General features: G+C 39.1%; 1 protein-coding gene across 1 annotated transcript in view; it reads left to right on the forward strand.

The window, feature by feature from the left end:
* RECQL (RecQ like helicase) overlaps window positions 1–20424 on the forward strand; it is a 608801-nt gene that overhangs the window by 384714 nt on the left and 203663 nt on the right. The window lies entirely within an intron of this gene.

Here is a 20424-nt window from a genome sequence, read left to right on the forward strand (position 1 = left end):
CCTTGATCAGGCATTCCCAACCCCCCCCTTTGCTAAGAGGCCTAGGCAAGACACTGATTATGAATCTTCAGATCAGGTTTCCATTTCTTCTGATCAGGAATTTTCTATTCCACCCTATGAGGATTCAGATGCAGAAGAATCCATCCCATCTGCATCTCCTCCTGAGGATTATTTTTTTGGTGAAACCTTGCATACTTTAAGGGAACATTTTCAATGGGAGAGTCAGGATTTCTCTGAAGCAAAAAAGAGGCTTAGGAATTTCCTTCTTCCTCAGCATAGGCCTTTGGCTATACCTCCTGTATTAGACATTGTTGATGATGTGTTTTTGGAATCAAGCATGGCTCCTGATTCCCTACCTCTGGCTCCTAGTAAGCCAGACCAATATTACAGGGTTCCTGACTCCCACAAATGTATTCAAAAATCCTGCTGCTGATCCTGAGACTATCTCACAGGGCCCCAAAGGTGTAAAGGCCTCTACAGCCAAAAATCCTACTCCCTCTGATAGAGATTCCAGGGTGCTGGATAGATGGGGAAAGAAGGTTTACACGTCTGCAACCGTGGCAATTAGGGCGTTAAACTGCCAGTTTCATATGCTTAAATATCAACAGCATGTTATGGGCTTATTGAAACAGAAAATGATGTTGATTTCTGATTGTGTGGAAAATAAAGAATTACAGGAATTATTGCATGCAGCAGAACAGGTTAGAAAGCATACTTTGCAATGTGGTTTTGATTCCTTGGAGGCCTCTTGCAGGGCCGCCGTTACTGGATCTGTGATTAGAAGGCATGCCTGGCTCAAGGAGCAAAATCTGCCTGATCATGTTAAAGCTAAATTGTTGGATGCCCCTTTACAGCATGATATTCTGTTTGGTAATAAGGCAAAATAGGTTTTAAAGAAAATGGAAGACAGAGCTAAATCTATGCAAACTGTAAAAGATTTCTTACAAGTGCAGCCACCCAGGTTCAGTAGGCACTGGCCTACTAAAAATTGGTCCTTTCCTGTGTCCAATAGAGACTCTCAAGGCAAATCCAGGCACTCAAAAGGCTCTAGATACCAATCACAGGGTTCTTACAGGTCAAAGCAATGGGGTGCCTCCACCTCCAAATCTGGAGGAAACAAAGCACAGTTCTACAGTAAGCAATCTCAATGACTTCCCTTTACCTTCACCAAGCACTTATCTTTTGGCAGCCCCCTTGGGGGGGAAATTAGCACTTCATGCTCAAAACTGGCAGTTAATTGCCCAGGACAAGTGGGTATTAAACATAGTATCCCAGGGGTACAGATTTCATTTCCATACTTTGCCAATTCCAAACAGTTGGCCAGATGCACCACAAAATCAATGGGCAGAGGCTCAGAAACAAGTTATGTCCCTCATGGATATGGAGGCGATTCAACCAGTACCAGAACAGGAAAAAGGACAAAGTTTTTACTCAAGACTGTTCCTGGTACCCAGAAAATACCATGCCTGGCGTCCAATACTGGACTTATCGATTTTGAACACGTTCCTGGACATTCCAAAATTCAAAATATTGACTTTACAACAGCTACTGCCTATGCTGGGCAAGAACGCTTGGTTAGTGACTCTAGACTTAAGAGGCATACCTGCATATCCCAATAAGGAAATCGTGCAGAAGATACCTCCGCTTCATGGCAGGTTTTTTGCATTACCATTTCCCTGCACTGCCCTTTGGCTTATCTACTGCGCCCAGGGTCTTTACAAAGTGCCTGGCACCAGTAATTGCATTCGGCAGACAAAGAAGCATACAAATTTATCCTTACCTGGACTGTCTCATTCAAGCAGAGAACAAGAACATTCTTCTTCAACATCTGGCATTTGTAAAAAAAAATTTCTAACATGCCTAGGGTACACAATAAACGAAAAGAAATCACAACTGGTACCCTCTCAAATAATTACATTTCTGGGTGCAAGCTTGAATACAACTGCCCAGATGGGCTTACCTTACGCCAGACAAACAAAGGCAACTGACAATATACTTCAAACAGATGGTAACAAAAACCCAGTTATCTGCAAGACAAATTCTGAAGGCTTTGGGGTTCATGGCATCCTGCATTCTACTAATTCCATATGCAAGACTGCATATGAGGAAACTTCAATGGTACCTAAAAAGTTTATGGAGTCAACATTGTCACAGTCTGGAAACCCTGATTCCTCTCATTCCCTGCCTACAACAGGAGTTTCTTTGGTGGGCAGAGACATGTCACCAGAACAAGGGACTGTCATTCACTCTACCCCCTGCCACCCAAACCCTTACTACAGATGCATCAGACTATGCTTGGGGGGCCCACCTGGTGGGGAGATGCATTCAGGGCATATGGAGCCCAAAACAAATTCATCTGCATATCAACCAGAAAGAGATGCTAGCTGTTCAGAATGTTCTGACAGCCTTCAAGGACTTACTTCATCCAGGACAACTACTGATAAAGACGGACAACACCACAGTTATGTGGTACATAAACAAGCAGGGGGGTACACATTCCTACCCCCCTTTGCAGACTAACCATGGCATTGTGGAACACAGTCTTGACCTACCAAGTACATCTTCAAGCTCAATTCCTGCCAGGAAAACAAAATACTCTGGCAGATGACCTAAGCAGAAATCTTATGGACCCGCACGAGTTGAAACTGAATCCACAAATCCTCAGCATGGTAACACAGAAATGGGGGAGCCCAGACATAGATCTATTTGCCTCCCCCCCCCAAAATTATCAACTGGACAAATTCTGCACAAGGACTTATCACAGACAAGCGTGGAGAGTGGATGCCCTAGCCTTCAGTTGGAAAAAACTATCAGTCTATGCCTTTCCCCCACTGCCTCTTCTCTCCAAGGTCTTACTAAAGGTCAGACGGGAAAAAACAAAAATGATCCTAATGGCTCCGGACTGGCTTCGCCAGCACTGGTACCCAATTCTAAGGAATATGTCTCAACTCCCTCCTTGGTACTTGCCTCAGATACCTCCTCTACTGTCGCAGCAGAACAATCAAATTCTGCACACTCCGCTCCAAACTCTGAATCTTGCAGCATGGCTGATCATTTAATTATTCAAACAACACCTCTCAGTAAATCTGTGATGGATGTCATTTTGGAAGCCAGAAGGCCTAGTACTAGAAAATCTTATGCTGATAAATGGAAGAGATTCTGTGCTTGGAACCAAGCACAAGGAACAGACACAGCAAAACCAAATATCCCTCAGATTTTACAATACTTGATGAGATGCTTGACAAGGGCCTATCTTTTTCTTCAATAAAAATCCATGCCTCTGCCATCTCAGCTCTTTACAACATGGAGCCTCCCATCTTTTCTCATCCTCTGCTAAAACAGTATCTTAGAGGGGCCAAAAATTGAAGGCCTCCCAGAAGATCACCAACTCCTGCATGGGACCTCAATTTTGTGCTGGAAAAACTCACCCTGCCTCCTTCTGAACCAGCAGTTACTGCGGATATAAATCTTTTATCTTGGGGAAAACAGCTTTCCTTTTGGCAATCACTTCAGCAAGAAGGGTTTCAGAACTACAGGCTCTCATGGCTGTGGAGCCTTTTATTACTTTTTCCTGGACAGGGTGTCCCTCAGGACCAATCCTTCCTTTATGCCTAAGGTGGTATCCAGTGTGGCTTCACCTGCCAACATTTTACCCAAATCCGCAGAACAAGGGGAAGCGGATTCTGAATTCATTGGACGTACACAGATAACGAAGATTCTACTTAAACAGGACCAAATCTCTAAGAAAGTCTGAGCAACTACTGGTGGCATTTGCTTCAGGATCAGAGGGGAAGGCTATATCAAAGCAGACTATTTCTAAGTGGATAAGCCACTGCATTCGTTTCTGCTATTTGCACCATGGTAAACCTGTGCCCAAGGGTATCGGGTCACATTCCACCAGGGCTGCCTCTACGTCAGCAGCCTTTCTCAGAGGAGTTCCAACCAAAGACATTCTAGAAGCTGCTACTTGCAGCTCTGTTCATACCTTCACAAAGCATTATCGTTTGCCTCTCTTTTTCCAAATCCAGGGCAGGCTTTGCCACTGCAGTTCTGCAGGGCCTTATAGCCGCTCCTAATGCTATTTAGTTCCATCCTCCCATCCATAGCGTTGGGATTCTACCCAAATGTAATGACTGCAACAGTGAAACACGAAGAACGTAGTACAGTTGTGTACACTTACCATAAATGTAGATGTTTGAGTGTATTCACTGTTGCAGTCCGGGTTACCCACCCGCCATCCCCCTTTTCTATTACTTCTCTTTCCTTCACTATACTCTAAAGCCTTTGTGGTGTATTTGCTTTTAGATGAAGGTAAAGTTTATATTGATACAAGTCATATATTGCTGTTTATATATATATATATATATATATATATATATATATATATATATATATATTTTTTTTTTTGCTCCCCTGACACATCTGGGGCAAGAAAAACTGAATAAAATGGCGTCGGCTGCATGTTTTATACCCCTGACAACCTGACGTCATGGAAGAGGAGACAGCAACCAATGCAGGACCCAAGACTTTGTTATTCAGGCCGACTGAGGGCAACCTGCCAGCAGATTACTCAAATGTAATGACTGCAACAGTGAATACACTTGAACATCTACATTTATGGTAAGTGTACACAACTGTACTTTATCATGCATGTCACGGATTGTTTTGTTTTAGACCAGATTACAATAATTCCATATGTGTGTGATTGCTTTAAGCTAAGTGTATTTCTTTGCAATCTTTTCTCTCTTCTCAGCTTCATCAGCAATATCTGTTAATTCACAACTGGTTCAGTTTTTGTTTTCCGCCTGCTAGATTTTCCTTTTTTAGCAACTGTCATTGCCAAATTTTCTAATTCATGTTAATTGTTGTCAGTTGCTTTGATTTGTCATATCCTAGGAGAAATCACCACTGCCTTTCCAAGCAGTTTTTCCCAGAAAGCCTTGCAACTGTATTTTATATGCATCAAGTTTGTGACAAGACCAAAAGATACACTGCCATGTAACCCAGTATGTTGGATTTGCCAGGCAAATATTCATCTCAACCACACTGGGTATAAACGAATTTATAGAAACGTTATAAACATTACAAATCTCCAGGATTTAGTAGCATATCTTGGCAAATGGTGCAAAGGTCACCTAGTGTCACAGTACTATTTTTTTGTCTTTTAGCCCAACTTTGTTGCAGTCTCTTTGCTACTGTACCTGTCTGTTCTCCCAGTGTCCTAAACTCATCTAGATACTATTTTTTTTAATCATTAGGCGGATACCTCCGCTTTGATAAGTAACAGTGTTAATATAGGTGGTGTCCTCCCTACCAATTCATTAAAAGCTTGTATTTTTGCAGTACTCTGTATCCCTTTGAATTGCAGACTGAAGGAACGGTTTAGATTTAATTTGTGTCTGATTTCATTCTAAGTGACCCATGTTTCACCACTTTTCTACTGTTCCCTGATAATTTGTCTAATCTTGTAGGTTCATGGGTAAATACTAAGCTAGTTGCCCTTGTGGGCCATTTTAAGCCTAGCCAGTTTCCCTTTTTATGCTCGAAATAACCTATCCCATTTGGTTATAGATTGGCCTTACCCATCCCATGGTCGACAGTTATGTATTCCTCCTAATAAGAATAACTGGGATTATACCATAGATAATTTGAGGGGGCCCATGCATGAGGTAAAGCATTTATTAGCGACCTCTGTTCATTAGTAGTATAGGGGGGGCAGTCCAGGGGTAAGTTTTCTGTTTCCCATTCATAGACCTAAGTTGCTCTTGAATACGGACAGGTACAGGCTTTGTTTTATGTGGATGGGGTTTTCGTTCCAGAGCAGCAGTATCCTGTACGAGATATACTTGCCCCACTAAACTGTTCTGTTGATAGTGCAGAAGAGGTTTAGATCCCTAGACTAAGTATTCTTGATGCCATTCGACTTGCAAATGTGCAGTAAATCCATCAGTAATGGATTGGAGGATGCCTTGTATCCCACAGGTCACCTGTTGATAGTCTGTAGGGTACAGAGTAGAGTATAGTGACAGGGCTTTGAGTCGGCCCATGTAGGGCATGTTGTTTAGGCCTTGTGTCCTTCAGGTAAGGTTTCTCTGTTAGCCAAAAGAGGCATTATATTCAATGACTGGTGTAATGAAGGCTGAGTAAAGGTGGACAAAAGACATCCCTAGTTCTAGACACAATTCCTTTATTTGTAAGCCGGGCAGTACAGAAGGCCTGTCTTATAACAATTCACACATGTTGGTCAAAAGTTAGTTTGCTGTCTACATAAGTTCCCAAATCCCAAGCAACTGGGTCAACTCTTAGGGGCATGTTGTCAATGTGGTAGTTCCCTGAGGTAGATGACTTCCCAAATGATACAGTAATGCCACAGTAATACAATATTCTTTCTGTTGCAGCTCCTTCTTCCAGAGCACCATTGTTGTTGTATCCAAGATGTATAAATGTATTGGTCCATAGTTTCAGTTTCTTGTCACTTTTCAGCAGTTTTAAGGTCTCATTGGCTTGTTTTATCATGTAAGGGGAGTTGTTCATCTTCCCATGGTATGACCAAAAGGAAATTCTACAAGAGTCTTCTGTTGCTCCTTGTTGAACCAGTCATATCATCGTCATTTAGATTCATCAGTAATGAATGTAAAATCTGCATGTCATTTTTGTCATGATGTAGATGTGGGTCTAGTACCACCAGTCCACTAACTTCTTTTCCAGGAACTGACTTATCCCAGGACATTGTAGCTTTAACATTATCATTTCACATCCTATAAATCATATTTTAATTAACCTCGAGATGTGGCATGGAGTGTCTGCCTGAAAAGATTGGAACATAGAAATTAACAGAGGCAGCACTTATACCTTTTGGCTTAGCCCAAATCCACCCAGTTTCCGTTGTTTTAAAGTCGGATTTCAGCATCCTTCAGTATGTCTTCAGAAAGTTTTGTCAATAAGTCCTTTATTGACTTCCCCAGCTAAACTCCCAAGCATTTATTAACTGGGATAGCCCATCTGGGTACAATTGCCCCCTTTTTAGTAGAGGCCTGGGGAGAAAGGCCTTACAGGTACACTTGTTGCATCAGAATCATTGGAATCCAGTAAAATTGGATGCAAACAGAAACATGTACACACTAGATAGCTAACAATTAAAGAATTAAGCTACAACATAAGCACTTAATTTCATCACAAGTCTTTGTCGACATCCGTTTTGTTGATAAAACAGATTGTCAGCTAATGTGCAAGACTGACAATCCCCGGGATCAGGCAATATGCCATTTCACTAGTATTGTGCAGTCTTTGAGTTACTGTACATAATTGTGGGGGGCTTGCCCCTGCAACAAACGTTGCTCAAAAACATTGGCACACCCAGATATTTGTTTTTTTCAGTTTTATTGTGTTGTTGATGTTGATGCTGTCAACATTTGGTGTTTCAAACGTTTTTACGTGTGCCCCCTGCACACACACACACACACAGACATGTATATATGTGTGTGTGTGTGTGTGTGTGTGTGTGTGTGTGTGTGTGTGTGTGTGTGTGTGTGTGTGTGTGTGTATGTATATATATATATATATATATATATATATATATATATATATATGTGTGTGTGTAAAATATGAATATATGTTTAAAATATATACTCACATTTATTTTAATATATATATTTAATGTTTTGTTATATGCATAAATATACATATATTTTTATATATGTATATATATATATATATATATAGAGAGAGAGAGAGAGAGAGAAAGAACATATGGCTCTGTTTGTGATCAGATAGGCACAACATCAACATCAGTTTGGTTGACAGAATCAGGTGGTCAACATGTGCGAGATCAACAATTCTCTGGTAGTGGAATATAATCCTTTCCTGAGGATTGTGCAATCTAGATAAATATTCTGAATGTCTGTTTTGTACTCATCTGATTGGAGATTAAATATATATGTATGCAAAGCTTGCCTTCATAATTTTAGGTTTATTATATATATATATATATATATATATATATATATATATATATATATATGTATGCAAAGCTTGCCTTCATAATTTTAGGTTTTTATATATATATATATATATATATATATATATATATATATATATATATGTGTGTGTGTGTGTGGTAACCACTATACATGAAGTTATATTTGTTGATCCTAGAATTTGACTGGTGTTTCTGTAAATAGTAAATGGAATGAGGGGACCTGTACTCTACTGAAAAATATTGCTTAGTTATTTGTCACTTGTATAAATTCCCACATATCTCTGTAATCTTGGAATTCTAATCTTGGGCTAATTTACATGTTCCTAATACTTGTCACTACATTCCAGAATATTCTATTCTTTCATATTTTATATGTGTGTGTTTATATTTATATATATATATATATATATATATATGTGTGTGTGTGTACACACACACACACACACACACACACACACACACACACACACACACACACACACACACAAACACGCACACAGTGGATATAAAAAGTTTACACACCCCTGTTAAAAGGCCAGGTTTTTGTGATATAAAAAAATGAGACAACAATAAATCATTTCAAAATTTTTCCCACCTTTAATGTGACCTATTACCCTTACACTTCACTTGAAAAATAAACAAATCTTTTAGGGGAAAAAATATAAAAAATAAAAAACGTACAATACACTGGTTGCATAAGTGTGCACACCCTTAAGCCAATACTTTGTTGAACCACTTTTTGTGTTAATTACAACATTCATTCTTCTTGGGTACACACCTGCCATCAATTAAAGAGACTGTTATAACCCCAAATAAAGTTCAGCTGTCCTAGTAGGATTTTCTTGACATTTACTCGGTTGCCTGCTACAGAAAAAACCATGGTTCGCGAGAGCTTACAAAGCATCAAAGGGATCTCATTGTTGAAAGGTATCAATCAGGTGAAGGGTACAAAAAAGTTTCTACAGCATTGGATATACCATGGAACACTGTGAAGACAGTCATCAAAAAGAGAGAAAATATGGAACAACAGTGACGTTGCAAAGAACTGGGTGTCCCTCCAAAATTGATGAAAAGACAAAATGAAAACTTGTCAGGAAGGCTGCCAAGAGATCTACAGCAAAACTGAAGGAGCTGCAGGAATTTCTGGCAAATACTCGTTGTGTGTACTGTATGTGACAGCAATCTCCTGTATTCTCCATATGCCTGAACTATGGGGTAGAGTTGCAAGACGGAAGCCTTTTCTTACACAGAAAACATCCAGGCCCAGCTAAAATTTGCAGAACAAGTCTTCCAAAAGCATGTGGGGGGAAATGTGTTATGATCAGATGAGACCAAGGTTCAACTTATTGGCCACAATTCCAAAAGGTACATTTCGTGCAAAAACAACACTTCACATCACTAAAAGAACACTATCCCCACGGTGAAGCATGGTGGTGGCAGTATCAAGCTTTAGGGTTGCTTTTCTTCAGCTGGAACTGGGACTTTAGTCAAAGTGGAGGGAATTATGAACACTTCCAAATACCAGTCACTTTTGGCCTAAAACCTTCAGGCATCTGCAAGAAAGCTGAAGATGAAGAGGAATTTCACCTTTCAACATGACAGTGATCTGAAGCATACAGCCAAATCAACAAAAGAATGGCTTCACCAGAAGAAAATTAAAGTTTTGGAATGGCCCAGCAAGAGTCCAGACCTAAATCCAATAAAAAATCTGTGGGTGACTTGAAGAGGGCTGTGCATAAGAGATGCCCTCACAATCTGACAGATTTGGAGCCCTTTTGCAAGGAAGAGTGGGCAAATATTGCCAAGTCAAGATGTGCCATGCTGATAGACTCCTACCCAAGAAGACTGAATGTTGTAATTAAATCAAAAGGTGCTTCAACAAAGTATTAGTTTAAGCGTATGCACACACAACAAAGTATTAGTTTAAGGGTGTGCACACTTATGCAACCGGCATATTGTACGTTTTTTATCTTTTATATTTTTTTCCCCTAACAGATTTGTTAGTTTTTCAATTGAATTGTACAGATTGTAGGTCACATTAAAGGTGGGAAAAGTTTTGAAATTATTTATTGTGGTCTTATTTTTTTATATCACAAAAACATGGCATTTTAACAGGGTTGTGTAAACTTTTTATATCCACTGTATGTACATACATACTTTAGATATATATATATATATATATATATATATATATATATATATATATATATATATATATATATATATATATATATATATATATATATATATGGGTCTACCTGATAACGCCGACACACCAAAACAACGAGATAACCGACACCACAAAAACGAAACTTCACATGCCTGACAAACCACAATCCCGACAATCAACAAAACAAATACCTTTACCGAAAAACACACACACAACACAAGCACATCAAACACTTTACAAACCTACACTAAACCTTACATATACAACTATCTATGCACTAACCTTAATCCAAACCCTAACCCTAAGGTCCGTCACTATCGCACACTTACCTGCACCCTAACCCTAACTCACTTAATCCGCCCTTAACCCTAAAGTCCGTTACTATCTCACACTTACCTTACCCGCACCCTGACCCTAACGTCTGTCCCTACCGTACACTTACCTTAACATGTCTGTGTTCTCAGCGTTGGGATTTTCAACTTTCGGTTTTCTTCATTGTCAATCTTCCGGTGTCTGTGTTCTCGTTGTCGGCATTTGAAGCTTTTGGTTAAATCAGGTAGACCTCTATATATTATATATATATATATATATATATATATATATATATATATATATATATATATATATATATATATACATATACATACATATACATACATATACATACATATACATACATACATACACACTTCTATCTAAACTTTTTGTTTCCATCTTGAGGCAAAAAACACTTTAATACAATAGACTTGGATTCTTCCAAAAGACCTTGATCCTCGCAAAACAATGTCATTTGCCAGTTTCTGTATCATAAGAGGACAAACACTTGCGAGAATGAGGACTTCTTCCCTACACTAAGCTCCCTGAAAAACTGTGCTGCCATCCTCATCTAGTTACCCTCAAGGAGTGTTTTTTTATGCTCAGTTTCTTCAAACTGTGTATACCACAATACACACTCCAGATATATGACTGCTTTATATATGTCTCCTTTATGCTTTTCTTAGCTGGTTGATCAGCTTTTTTTAACATTCAATGAAAACAGTTTCATACATTGCAAAAAACTAATAGGTTCTCATCTTTCCCATTTTGTTGCAAGTCCCCTCTGTTTTACCTCCTTTCAAAACTCTTAAGCCTTTTTTTGCCTTGCTGAAATTTGTATCTCCTAGTTTAACCTTTGCTGTAAACAAGACATGAGAACAGACCTCTAATTTTTTACATGTATAAATTAACATTCTACGGAACTATGTAGACTTCAAACCCCAACAGCTTGTATATAACAATAAACCTACTTTCATTTTGTTCCTTTTAACCCATGATGCACACAGAACTCTAGTCCTCTGCCATTGTCCTCCAGTGATAAAATTAGCAGATATCCCCAATCTCTCCCTCCATTTTCCCAGTCTTACATAAGTAGAAACCTCTGTGTCATTTCTAATCTTACATAATAAACTGTGGAGCCTTCATTAATCTGTCAAGTTAGACTGATAGGTTGCAGCAAGATATTACTCCAGATACATATTTGCACATTGTTTGAGCCATGTCAGTTGGATATAGAAGAATAAAGCCCTGACTATAACCTAGGTGAGCCAAGTTCAACTAGCAACTAACTTGCTTGTGGGAGCTAGTGTTTAGTGTAATAATGAGGCTTAAGCCTGAAGGCCTCTTTTCAGCTGGAGGGGCACATAATCCCTGATACAAATGAGAGGTCATACATGGCGCTTGTCTATGGGGTGGGAGGGTCATTTGATAATGTCACTTGGATGTACTGCATGATCACAAAGGGCAGTTTCACATCAGCCCTCTTGGATATTAAAGGGAATGTGGAAGGATTCAGGGCTGCAAAAAATAGTTATCCTCCCCACAGTGATATTGCCGCAAATCTTCATGTTCAGGGAACAGATGATCTGTAGGACTATCACTCATGGGGCTTTTCTGGGTAGGCTTACTCAGACTCTGCCATAGTCGTCTGTGGGAAAAGTTAGTTTGCTTTACTTATATTTCTTTCTTGTAATTTGTATTGCTTCATTGCTTTCTTCTGTGTTGTATATTGTGTAATTTCATTACACTGTCATTTAAGTGCATTCTGCTTTCAATTGCATTTTTTAAACTAGAAAAGACACCAAAGCTGTGTGTCTTGTGAGTCGCACAGAAATTAAAATGTCCACACACTCTCATCCTGCCACTGTTGTGTTTTTAAACTTGATTGTTTCTCTAGTTGCCCCTCCCTTATGTTAATTTGACCACATATTTCATTCCTTCCTTCTGTTTCATTGGCTGTTGTTGGCACAGCGTTATCATTTTGTGAAGTTACTTCCCTTCAGCTGTTTAAATTTAATTTCCTTCTGCTGTTTAAATTTGATGTCCATTCCACTATATTCCATAGAGCCAGAATACTAAGTACCCACCCACATCCTATCTGAATTGCTCTTTAAAAATTGGTGGCTGTCCCATTAGATTGCTAAAACTTGAGTTGCTGTCTTTTTCATATTTAAGTGTTTAGTGCACACTGCAACTCTTATGATATTAACCCATTTGTTCCATCTTGCCTTTAAAATTTGCAGCATTTGGTCCAAGATCACCAATTATTGGAGAGCCCACATTCTGTCTCTCAGTAGTCCTCTCGGGATTAGTGCTTCTGTTTTGCTCATGTTGACAGAAGGAACATAGATGCCTTATTTCCTGTGATAATCTGGCAAAATATAAATCTCCCACAAACTCTGAGAACACTGCTGCCTATGTGAAACTGTTCATAGTAACTCTATACAGGCATGTTAATACCTGCACAGAGGGAGCTCTACCCACCAGGGATAAGTGCAGAACTAACTCAATACACAAGCTAGTCTGGTGGAATCACATCAGTAGGCTGTATAACAAAAGGAAGAAAATCATGGCAAAAATTAGGAGCTGCAACACCCAGCAGGGCCACAGTACTGTCATTGAACTAAACAAACAATTTAGAGGGCAAGTAAAATGTACCAAAGTCAAATTTGATGTAAATTTATCCTTCCAGGCCAAGGGCAGCCACAAGACATTCTTTAACTATGTCTGCAACTACAAAGGCAGTACACAATTGTGTGCAAAGCACATTTTTAATGCAGTCACCTATACTGAACTAGAAATAACAAACCTAAAGGCAGACAAATTTAAACTTTACCTCTGTCTCCCCCTCAGATATAACTACTGTTACTATCACTAGGTAACACATACTCAGTGCTCTCTGTAAAGCCAAGACCACTGCAACTGTAGGCCAGACAGTTTCCCTGGATGAGAACATGATATATGACCTATCAGGCCCTCTGGAACCTATATTTATAACTGTAGCCTCCAAACAGGCTTTGTGCTTCATGAATGAAGGACAGCAAGTGTCCTACTGCTACACAAGGGTTGGCCATCTACAGACCCTGGAAACTAAAGACCCATAAGCCTCACTAGTCTCCTATGGAAAGCCAAGGAGAGAATTCTCATGCATATGATCAGTAATGACATAGAAACCCTCCAGACACTGGACCGAACCCTATAGGAACCTTCCAGACACCGGACCCAACCCAGTTTGGTTTTGTCAGTGGTAGGTCATGCCTACTGAACCTGGTGGACTACTTTGAGAATGTCACCAAAGCAACAGAGAGGGCAAAATGGTTCATGCTGCCTACCTTCACCAGGCCAAGGCATTTGACACACTACCACACTCTGGCATTGTTGATAAATTCAAGAGGTTATGTATAAATCCTTATGTCACATGGTAGATAGCCAGCTGGCTCACAGACAGGATCCAGGAAGTTAGGTTTGAGGACTCCATCTTTACAAAGAGGCCATTCACAAGTGCGGTCCCTCAGGGATCCGTCCTTTTTGTATTTACTTCTCTGAGGTCATAGTCAATGTCAAGGTCCTCTGACTAACCAAATTTCAGACAATTGCAAATTAGGAACAGTCATAAACTTCCCCACCGACACTAATCTTCTACAGGAAGGGCTGCCATGGACAAAAACTAAATGCCAAAAAATGCATAATAGTACCCTTCAAGAAGTCATCCATCCCTGGTAACTGTCATATTTCCTTTCCTCTCTCTCTCTCTCTCTCACTGTCTCTCTCTCTCTCTCTCTGTCTGTCTGTCTCTCTCTCTCTCTCTCTCTCTCTCTCTCTCGAGCTGCAAGGTTCTCTGGAAACCATCCCTAAAGCATACACACAGCAGGCTCATCCAGTAGGCAGTCTGAGTCCACTCAGTCCTCCCACCATTTATTTAGGACAAAGTGTGTACCACCTCTGACCTTGTGCTTTAAGTAAGTGTTGGGGCATCCTGTCTTTGTGTATTTCAGCCTATGTAGTGACTAGTCTGAAGACCAGTGGTACAGTTTCCTAGTTTGTAAGCAACAGCCTTATAGTTTGTAAATCCTCCTCCACTGGCATCCTGCTGGTCAGCTTTTACTGTCCTTCCTAACAGACACTGACATTTACTCATACTGCTCTTACTCAGACTATTTCCTTCTCTTATATGTTCTTCACTTCTAGACTTGTTATTCCCATTATTTTTATCCCTCTGTCTTTCCTTAGTGGAACTGCATGCCCTCAGAGAAGTCACCCTTGGTCTCCCCCTTCCTTTCTTATTTATTCTTACCTGATATAGTTACTAAACCACTTTCAGCTCTGAGCTTGTATTTGTGCGCAGTCACCATTGACTCAGTGCACTCTGTCTCTTTAATGTATGTGTTTTTATTTTTCTGTAGAAGTATCCCTGCAAGCCAGTAGATGTGTATGTAACAGTGAAGTTTGCAGTTTGAGCACCAGTCTGTGGGGTATATTTTAAGTAAGTTCTATATATTATAGCAGCCTAAAACAACAAACGTCTACTGTAATAGCTCCTTTTTCTTAGACCACAGCAGTCCCGTTGGTACGTTCTCCTTTAATTGTGCTCCAGTTATTGTTTTTAGCAGTCCACTGTCTCCCTTCCTTAATTTCATTTATTTTCTTGTGTAACCACTTTCAGTTGTGAGTATTTTTTCTATACTACACTCCTGAATTCTGCCTTACCTTTTCTCATTCTTCGCTGGTCTGTATGGTTGGGGTAGACTTTGGACTTGGCTTTTCAAAGTCCATAGAAACCTTCTTAGATTACACAGTTGTTTAAACAGTCAAGTGCAATTTTTTTACTGTTATCACCATTAGTCAGGTCAAGGTGATGTTGAACTAACTCTGCTACCCAAATTGTGTTCTAGAGCAACAAAATCAAGACTTTCATCTACTAGCACAAAGGCCTTTTAAACTGCATTGTTACTTTAACTTGTCGCTCTCAGCAGATTTGTGGCAGTTTAATTTCAGTCACTGATTGTTTTTTCTCTGTCTATTTGCCAAGTTTTCAACCAGCTTCATTCACCCTCGCTAACACTTGGGCTTACTCTGCTCCCCTACCCCATTTTCCACCCAGCCCCTATTACTTTGCTTTCATACTTCCATAGCACCACCCACATATTCCTCAAATCAATACCTTCAGTTCCCTCCTCATATAAAACCATCAGTAGGATTATTACAATAGTAACATCCACTCTAGTTTACAACCCAAGAATCTTTCTCAAACTGTCTTAATCCTTGCCCCTTGTAACAATCAAATTACATCCCAACACCCAACCCAGTACCCTCCTAACATTTTCTAATCCTAATTTACAGCAAAGGTAAAAACCCAAGTTAAATAAGAGGTCCTTAACTCAAGATTATTTTACTATTCCTCCTCACTCTACTAGCCTTCATCACCAGTTATCACATCTACCTCCTTCAAATCCTTAGGACATCAACCAGTCCTCACAAAGAATATCAAAATCTACCCAGTCTGTCATTTTCCATCACACCCTATCAGATTTTTGTATCTATAAATATCTCAAAGCTAAGTATCCAAATTTATGATCAGATACCAAGCCAAGACCAAAATATAACTGGCCGCACTCTTCCCCCTGTAAAATATCAATTAAAAAAATGGAACCATCAACTCCAACCCCAGAATAAACCATTCACCTAATACTTTTCAGCAAAAAACAGAACCTAAACTTACCTTCCTAATATGAACCTAAGAAGTACGTGCAATAGAATCCATGACATACATGCCTACCTTGCCACATATACTTCTCAATTCGTCGTAGGTACTGAAACCTGGTTAAAAAAAGAAAAAAAGGATAATGACATCACCACACCCCCATCCCAGGGTACAGTATACTCAGGCATGACAGACAAAACAAGCATGCAGGTGGTGTAGCAGTCATCTATACAAATTCCTTAATCATCACATTACTTCCACAGAAAATGCCCAACTTTAACAATGCTGAACTTTTAATAGCACTCCTAAACATCAACAACAGAAAAGCTGTATGATTAACTGCATTTTATATACCACCAGAGAATAACATTGATACTGCTGAAAGCATCCTGTATTGGATATCACAACAAATTAACCTTGAAACAATAATACTTGGAGACTTAAATATAGACTGGCAACTCAAAAATTCCACTGCCCCCACTGAATCCATAAATTTGTACAACTTCAGACAATTAATAACCACACCTACTAAAATCAATAAACTTCAGGGAGACATTCAACATTAGACTAGCTTCTTACAAACAAACCGGGCAAACTGACAAAAGTAGGCTGCTTCTCAGATAGCATAAGTGATCACGTATCTACATATGCCATTAGAATGCATCATAACCTAGATAAACATATTGTCTATAATCAAATAGGAAATCCAGCCAATTTCAGAAAATATATATTAATGAATCACTAAAACAACCTCACTAGAATGTACGTAGAACAGTGCCACTGTATACTGCTGAAGAACACTTTAATAATTTATTCTTGCAGACCTTAAATAATTCAGCGCCAGTACATAATAAAAGAGTTAAAGTCCAACCCTGCACCATGGCTGTCAAAAGAAACCAAAAAAAAAAAATTTCTGATAAAAGGGCATACAGCCTGGAAAAATGGGTATAAAAATAGAACTCAAAATGCCTTTCAGCTATGTAGACATCTTAGAAACCTTAAATACAGCTCAGAAAGGAGGAAAAAGGTGCCAAAACGTAACAAACCAAACGAAAGAAGTAAGCACCTGGATAGCCGTTCAACCCAACCAAAATTTATTTGAAACACAGCAAACACATAAAATAAACTCGGAAACACCAGTACACAGTACATTTTCATCCGTGACTTCCTCAGAACAATGGCAAGTTTGAAAATTCAGTAATATATACCACAACTCATCCTTGCTAATTCCTTGATTAATACCAATGAACTTCAATTACGAAAGACAGTTAGTTAGGGTGCTGCCCCAAACCATTTGATACAAGTATGTTTAGTTTGTAAGTACACATTTATACATAAGATGAAATGCTAAATCTTAGAAACCTTGTAAAACTCCTTGTCAAACAAGATAAGTAAACATACTGCACCAAACTACAAGGGAAACATAAAAACAACCCAAAACTTTTTTGGTCATCACTAGTTAACGACTCCATCCTGGCAAGGCCACCACTCCCTCTCCAAAAACAGACAGTACAGCAGACTATCCTCACACAGTAATTCCTACTTTATGCAGTCAGTATCATCTCTCTTAGACTCTAATACAGCTGCCTGCCCTACCCCTGTCGAATCAAAGCCACCACACAGCTCTTCAGTTTTAGTCCAACACCTATCTTACTCATAAGGAAGTTGCATTAACCCCGAGTACCTTCTCATGGTGCCTGTGTGCTTAAACCCAAGTGCGCCATGAGAAGATGCAAATTGCAAGCCGTTACCCCCGAATGCCTTCCAAAAGCGAGACAAACTGTCATGCATATTTGTACTTCACCTTAATGTAAAACACGCTGAAATCATAACTGAATGTGTAATTTACCTTCTGTAGTTACGATTCAGCGTGTTTTTACATTAAGGTCTCATTAAAGATTTAGTAGAAAATCTGGTTAAAAAGTTCTTCATAAAGCAAGTTGTGGCAGCCAATCTGATTCTTGCAATCCAAGCCACCACTTGCATAACACCTCCACCCCCAAACTAAATTTCTTTTGTTTTTCTCTAAGTAAAAAGAAGGTCCAGCAACAGGTATTTCCTTTCTTTTTGCAAAGATTTGGAGATTTCACCTGCCGCTGGATCCTCTATTTTATTATCGGCACTCAAGGATTTCATGGCTCGCACTACAAGCAGTTCCCGTTCCGCTGGGCTTTTTTTTTTTTTTTTTTGTAAGCTGTTTTTTTTTTTTTTTTTTTTTTCCCATGCCTGGATGTCCTTGTTTAAGTTGTCGGATCAGGTTCTGACCTACTTTTTTATGTACCATGACACTGTTAGTTGAGTCTAACCAAAAAAGTTAGGAATAAGGTGGGGAATATCCAGTAATTGTTCACAGGAAAGGGATGTCCCTCAACAACATGTGTGAACTTAATGGTAATGTAGTCTAACATTTTAAGTAGTGCATTAAAAAAGTTGCAAAAACATTCCGTACTTGAGGCCCCTGACCAGACTGGCTACACAGAAGAGGCAAAGTAAGCCAAACCATGGACTGCAGGAAGCACCTCTTAATCCTCTGTGCTAACTGGAGTGCTTATTTACTTTCTTATCCTATTTTAAATGCATTCTTGTTCCAAGATCAGTAGGGTTATTGTGGTGCCATATCTCATCTTTCTCCCTTGTCTCCTACCTGTGATAACCTTATAAACATCTCACGCATGCCTGAACCCAACTGCTGTTATATCCCATACCTGATACCAGATTTTCCTAATACCTGTTATTCTTGTGCCATTCTTGTGCCTCTGCATTACCCAAATCCAAAATCACTCATCTCTTCCTTGGTATCTATTAATGATGCCAGCTCCTCAGGCAAACTTAATAAACTTGTCTGGCAGACTAAAGTTAGAAAATAAACACATTTACTTCCGTGGTATTATTTAAAATAATGATCCCGCTTTCTTACTGTAAACAGAATCTGGTAATTTTCTTGAGAGTTAGTGGAAGCAGAACACACATGGCTTACTTCTTCAGAGCAAACTGCTTTGCTTATGTCTTTTTATTTTATAAGGTGTTCCCCTTTAAAAAAGTCTAACAGCGCAAATGGAAAGAAGTTTCATTGTGAGTATTTATTCTGTCTTGGACCCTGGGTACTTAATGATTCCACCGGTGATGTAGATATCCACTTTTGGCCCAAATCCTTTATCAAGACCATGAAAATAAAAATAGTAAGTCTTCTCAAATGTGGCAAATCTAATAAGATTGCATTTATTCTTTGTCAGGGCAAATTATTAAAGAGGCAGTTCATTGTCAGATGTTTAACTAAAATCGGGTGAAAAACAATGACATTTTAGAAACTTTTATTGCTGTAGTTTATAGTTTTAAATATATACGTTCTGTGACCGAAGCATTAATGTCAGCTGTGTTTCAGACCAAGACTGCCACTATTGTAGTAATACGGAATGTAGACAGGCTTGTTCTGACCACCATAGCCACATACAGACTCCCTTAGCACTGAATATTGGTCATTCACACCTGTGTCTGTATGTACGTATGTATCCTTCTTCCATTCTTGTACCCCCGCTTTTTCTGCAAAATGAATAACAAGATTGAAGGAATGCATTCAATGTTGGAAGCCTTTAGTTTATAGCATAAACCTGCTGAAAGATATACTGTACGTCGTGTTTACTGCGTACTGTGTTTTATACTTGTGTTTACTGCACATTGGCCTAGACTTGGTGCCCATGTGTCTGGCTTGCTTGCTGTTTTTACTGTATGTAGTATTCAAGTTACTAGTGCCTGTTGCAATAGTAAAGAGATATGCTTGTTTTTTTCCATATTAGTCAGTTTGAATTGTGTTATCTTTGCTTTTTTTTTTTTTTTGAAGGAAGATCTATACCTTCTGAAGCATGTAAAGGGACACTGACATTTGTTCAACTTAATAGCAACTAGATAAATCATGCAGACATTTTGATTGCAGTGGTTTTTGATACTCATAGGTGCCGGGGTAAATGTTTCACTGTAGGAAAACATCAAATCCATAGTTTGCATGTTTTGTGGTACTGGAGGTTGCGGTGTGCATACTATTGGGAGCACACCTCAATACCCTGTTCAGTGAAGTTCATATTTGTTGGGTACAGGGTAGGGAAGGTTTTTTCTGTAACTTTGTTTGGATTGTTTAATTAACTTTGTCATAATGTATGTAGGTTAAGACTAATAACTGCAGGATGAGGTATGTTTTTAGCTGTTTGTGCTGTACTGTGTTACATGAACTCAATGTATTAGAGGCACTTAATTAATTGGCATCTG

This window comes from Protopterus annectens, chromosome 11.part0 (genome assembly GCF_019279795.1).
Source record: "Protopterus annectens isolate FY-2018-M chromosome 11.part0, PAN1.0, whole genome shotgun sequence".
Lineage (NCBI taxonomy): Eukaryota > Metazoa > Chordata > Ceratodontiformes > Protopteridae > Protopterus > Protopterus annectens.